Source organism: Schistocerca gregaria, chromosome 5 (genome assembly GCF_023897955.1).
Source record: "Schistocerca gregaria isolate iqSchGreg1 chromosome 5, iqSchGreg1.2, whole genome shotgun sequence".
Taxonomy (NCBI): domain Eukaryota; kingdom Metazoa; phylum Arthropoda; class Insecta; order Orthoptera; family Acrididae; genus Schistocerca; species Schistocerca gregaria.
Window position 1 is genome coordinate 97,885,981 of NC_064924.1, and position 6,446 is coordinate 97,892,426.

Genomic DNA, 6,446 nt, shown 5'->3' on the forward strand with positions numbered 1-6,446 from the left:
CCTCCCCTCTCCCTGCACCTCCCCCACCCTCCTCCTCCCCACCCTCTCCTCCTTCATCCACCCTCTCCTCCCCCACCCTCTCCTACTCCCCCACCCTCTCATTCTGGCCCCACCCTCTCATTCTGGCCCCACCCTCTCATTCTGGCCGCACCCTCTCCACACCTCCCCCTCTCTTCTCCTCCCCCTCTCCACCCCTCCTCCTACCCCACACCATCCTCTCTCCTCCCCTGCCCCTCAACTCCTATCCTCTCAACTCCCCTCCCTCTCTCCTCCCATCCACCCTCTCCTCCCATCACCCTTCTCCTTCCCACCCCCTAGCCCCTCCCACACCCTAGCCCCTCCCACTCTCATCCCCTCCCACTCTCATCCCCTCACCCTCACCCTCTCTCCCCTCCCTGTCTTCTCCCCCTCCCCCCTAGTTCTCCCTCCTTCCCCTCCCCCCTCTCCTCCCCCTGCCCACTCCTCCTCCTCCCATCCTCTCCTCCTCCCCCCCACCCTCTCCTCCTCCCGCACTCTCTCCTCCCCTACCCTCTCATCCCCCTTCTTTGATAGAAAGAGTCGCAGTGTGCTTAAAACGTACTAATATATGATCCTTGGATAAATGTGACACAGTGTTGACCTCAGTGTACTACTATCCGAACTGTATGATGTTATTGTCAATGTTCTTGTAGCACAAGAAATAATTAAGATGACTTATTCTCAGTATCATGGTAAATGCAGTTGTAAATGTAGAATACTCAGTTCTACTAACACATAATGATGTTCCCTGATAAGAAAGATTGCAAATTAGAAAGTGCAACACCATTAAAGTCACCTTAATTGAGCTTTGATATTTTAAATAAAAGGAAATGTGCATTTCTTGGGCGCCCCACACACTTTAGTTTTCTGAGGGCCTGTCGTTATTAGACTATTGTGTTTCACGTACCTTTCGTCGTTTGCAGACGCACAGTGCCACACTGCAACACGAAGCTGAAATGCTGTTTTAAAGTGCACCAAAATCTTGGCGGTTACGTGAAAGGCTTTGGTTGTTGTGCAAGTAATGTTTATTTCTTTTCAGCTGCGAGTTTAAGCAGTCTAGTATGTTTGTGTTTAACGTATTAGACCTGAAATGTAGCAAAGCTAAATGTTGCACACATTAAAATCCGACAGGCTTCGTTGTTGTGTTAAAGAAACGAGACTCTGGGTTTTTTGTGAGGTTCGCATGGAAACCTTGTTATAGCACCGATTACAAATCTCTGAAAGCTATTTTCTATTTACATCTGAATTACAATTATTTTTTATGTAGTGAATCGTGAGACCTGATCCGTGCTGACTGGCCCAGGTTAACACAAAAATCTCTTTCTGCAATGAAATATTAAGTCACTTTTAGGTGAAACACTTAAGCAGATAATTGTCAGCGAGTGAGTTCCTATTTTTAGGCCGTGTGGCGTAATACAAAACTTGAAATTATGTTCTAGCCCGTAAAGGCGTCTTTGAGACAAAATCAGCTTTTTATATGAAAGTTTCAAATTATTCAGTGATAATTATGGGATGCCGTTCGCTACACTATTGAAAGGAAAACACAAGTTCACACATTTATATGATTAATAATTATCATAAGAATGCTTTTTCTTACAGTATTAGTAACAAACACATACCACTCTCATCACGAATCGTCAATGGCGTCGTTCTACAATCAAGAACAAAACGAAGAGTAGCTGGGTTTTTCTCTTTCATCCTCGTTAGAGGACTGTCTATTCATATTTGTCTTTGTTCACATATTATCCTTGAAATACATAGTTTTTGTATAATAGTAATTTTCATTGTTATTTTCTGTATTTTACAATATTCACTGCAATAATCACAACACATCGTCTTCATGGCTTTTATCAATATTTTCGTTACTATGGTTATTTTTATATGGTCGCACTACTTTCGAAAATTTTCACAATAACGTCATGGGTATGACACATGGCCTCCAAAAATGTGGTAGTTATTTGTCCCTTAGCAAGATACGAACACTACCCACATTTTTAGATCTAGAGTCCATTTAAAATTTGTATTATTGCATTTCTCTCTTAATTAGGCATTAGTATTTTACTGGTATAAGTCGTACTAAGTAACAAGTATTATCCCTGTAGTTCCTTCAGTTACCTTTCCTACTCCCCTACTTGACTTGCGTGTACCGAAGACAACAAAGTCTACGGGTAAAAAAAAAAAAAAAAAAAAAATAAATAAAAATAAAAAATGCTCTCCTATTCAGGTTTAGCCGGGAGTAGGAAAACCAGGGAAAAAACCACCCCAGGGCTTCAGACTGTGCACAAAACAAGCGTATAATTTGCTTCATTACAAAGACAAAAATTGTAGTTTCCCATGAATTTATTTTGGCAAGTAACGTATGAGAAAATCCTATTACAGAAACGTTTCACATTTACAATATAGGTAAATAATTGTGAATTTGCCGTCATAGAAATGGAAATTAAAGAAATAAATAAGTCATTTACTTTTCATGACGAAAAGTTTGTCTCTTTCGTTGATGATGATTTGTTGCGTCGGTACGCGCAGAGATGAAGACGACGTGCTGCTGTGACGTTGAGACACTGCATTGTTGTCCGTCCGCTAGCCCGCTCATGCGTCTCTTTACAGCAGTACAGTAGTGTAAATGAAATAAGTCACACACACATTAGAATTCACACTTACACGCCATAATCTGGAAAGAAGTTTTATTAGCTCATTTCATATTGTGTCGCCTTCCGTGTAGTAAGTGTTCGTGTATGTTTGTGAACTTATTTAGTTCGTCCAGTTCTTTTCGTCCACACGTAACTTAATTATTTAAAAGTGTAGCAATCTTTCTCCATATTGCACACAGCACAATTTAAGATAACGGGTACCTTCCGCACACAAACACTGTGGTGGGTGTCCATGAATGTTTCCTGTACATATTTCGCCAGTCCGTGACGACACACATCGTATGTGGTTGGCTACACCGTCACTGACCTCTATGACAATGTGCATCGATTTGTATCACCGATCCAGATCCACCACATCAGATGATGCACTTCTTTTTCAGAAAATTGTCATATACAGTGACAACAACATTTAATACAGTTATAAAACACTGTTAGTTTTACAGGTCGCTACTGCGTCGTTTGAAGCAGCAATTTTACAAAAATATTAGTCCGCAGACAAGAGTCTTTCACAAAATGAAACTGTAATCATTTAATAATGACAATAATCAAGTGAAGTTTCTTTATTGACAACCCAACTTTACACAGAGTAAACATCCTTCTTACTGTCTCGGAAAAGCATCAGCTAAATAGCCGTCCGGACGAGCCAACGCTTCTGGTTTACAATGTTGTTCCCCAGATTATTTACTGATTGAGCCCTTCTTCAGTTTTTGTTTTGTCATTTATTCATGGTGTGTAGGACATTAGTTCAAGTACAACCAGCTACAGTCCCTAACCGAACCGTCGCTGTGGCGGAACATTATTTCAAATTCTTAAAAGTTCCCAAGATGGGATTCTATGTAACTTTGGAATAATTTCCCGGAATCCAGCTTCGTAACAAGTCCCCCCCCCCCCCCCCCCACTCGCTACCCTGTGGTGCATCCCATATTTATTCACCCAAGGTGCACTTATTCATACTTACATTCAAGATATATTTACATAGAACATAAAATGGCAATTGCAAAAAAAAAGTCTTTAACTGAAACTGGAAAATGTAAAGAAATAAATTAGACCTTCAAATGGACTTAGGTTTCATTTTCATTAGCTATCTTAACTATATTTCCCAGGAAAAGCTAAGTACTGATGACTTCCTTCTTTTCATTATCAGTTAACTCTAACTCACTGAAATTATTTCTTACAGAAACAATGCTTTGAATTTGTAGTCAATGATATATACTAATAAGTACATCTTACTCTATCACTCCCATACATTTTCACATGTACACAGTAATTGGAAAAACACAAATAAGATACAAAGTAAAAAAATGAAATACATTACAATCATATTAACACCAATGAAATTTTCATCCTTACTCTGGCCAAGTGCCCCCTCCACCTCCCTCTCAGGACCCAGTCCCCTCGGCTGGTGGACCAAACTTCGAACATGGAATACGTGTCCGTACGGAACGCTTGGTTGGTCCACCCGTGAACCCTATCATATATGTGGCGGGTGGTGGATCCGTCTCTGTACATAGCTCCTTATATACAATCCGCTGCAGATCCACACCCGAACACTGACTCGCATGTGATCTGCATCCCAACAAAGCTTCATACATCGAGCGTGACAGATCCACCTCCGAAACCTATCCCGTGGGCGGCATATTGTGGATCCGCATCTCAACACCGATCTGGATATAACATGCAGCGGATCCACAGTCGAACGCTAACTCTGGTCTCCTGCGAGTCCTGGGAATCGTCCGCAAGACGTGCTTATACAGAGACATACAGAAAGCAGAGCAACCGCTCTCCGAACATGGAGGTGACTGCATACAGTCGAGTGCAGTGCTATATTACACGTTCCGATCAATGCATTTCGGCTAGGTGGTGGCATCTGAGCTATATTTACAATCCATTTTAGAACACAGAACGAGATGTTATGTCATGATCGCATATATAGATCAGACCTCAAATTGATAGAATTGTGAAAAGTGACCAGGGAATAGGTGTATATCGATCGAATATAGGGCCTAGTAGAGTGAACTTGAAGTCCTTTTCTGTCTTCTGGTTCGCACCGAACAATTTATATATCGGACCAAGAATGCTGCAACAGGAGGAATCCCGGAAAAACGTGGACATCGAAACGAAGGGAATAAGGGGGCAGTCAATTTTTTTTCACATTGATGGTGCATTAAAGTGTATGTCTATTGAGGTACCAGTAAGTCCGGATGCATCAGTCAGGTGACATAGCCTGCGTTCTACTCGTATACAGCTACGTGTCCCGTATGTGTTCGAAAGCACTACCTAGTTGCGATCGTTAATGGTAAACCTGTCGGTTATCAGAGGACTTCCATCTCATGTGTGAAGCAACGTGACACACTCCTCTAAAGGAGCTTTCATTTATGCGATAACCTCTGTCGCATCTTGGGTGTAAAATCGAGACATCAGGGTCATAACTAACTTAGCGGTAAGAGTTTGTGATGCGCTGCAATCGCTGTGTACGCACTGCCCGACTGATGCGCTGTTTACAGAGTTAGTGACGGAATGAGTTTTAATTTTCACATGTCATACGCTGCTGCTTTGCGTTTATCTGTCTCCTTGTAGGATGTATCCCCCACTAGTAAGCATCATTTTATGTAGACCTTATGCAGGCATCGTATAGTTTCTGAACTGTGATCAGATGTGAACAGTGGACACTATATGTCACTGCAAAGCTATATGGTGCTTGTATCATGAACAGGAAATATTTTACGATTCAATAAGACAGTTCAGTGTAGAGAAACTGTGGAGAAGGATGTATGTCTGATAGGGGTGAAAGGTTTTCGATCTAATGTTACAGCCAGTTTATAAGTGCAGAACGCCGTAGTCGTAGAAGCGTGTGTATTTATGTTCTCTGTCTTACGAATACATTCCAAGTACAGATCGTAGACTCTAGAACAATTTAGAGTAGATACCTTCGTTGATTTAGGTAAAAATGTATCCAACTCAATTCGCCTCGAACTCCATCGCGTATAAAAATAAGTCGTTTCTTGCTCTTCTTAACTGTATGATTTTACATTACTGCACTTTGAAATCTGTTACTATACATCGGTAAGGTGTACTAAGCTCCTCGACATTGTAACATCTCGAGAAATCTCGTGCACTTGGATGGGTTGGGGCTTGGAGAGAGATTTTCATTCATGAGACGTGGAGTGGAGCACTCTTCTTCTGATCCCTTGGAGATTAATTCTCCAGCGGTGCTGCAGGGAGTGTTGGTCAGTGGCTGTATAAGGTTGGACTTTTACCCTAAAACGGGGAGAATGCTCTGTGACTCCCATACTCTGAGAGATAGATCGTAAATGCTCGAAGTGTTACAAATATGTATAGTTTTGTCTGATGTACTTTTATCATGAATGTGTTGGAGAATTAACAATGAATGCACGTACTGCACAGTAATCTACCCACGTTCGCAATCATACTCGCGAAGTGATGTAAAAGGGGCGGTTTAGCTGTGATACTGAAATTGCGGTGCCATGCTGTCTCATCAGTGGCCGTTGCTGAACTTAGTGTAAAATTCTTCGCACTATCAAGTCTGATGCTTAATATTACAGTACATGGAAGATTTCTTTTCCATCACATCCACACATCGGTTACCACATAATAATTGACATAGCTTGTTTGAGTTGGGGGAGAAGTTTTGTGGGTGGGAGACAACTTCTGGGGGCTGCTAGCGGCTATACAGCGGTCGTGTACATGAGTGCAAAATTACCAATAACCCGAAATGGAAGGCCGAGTCATCATCTATTCCGTCATGATGACATATGA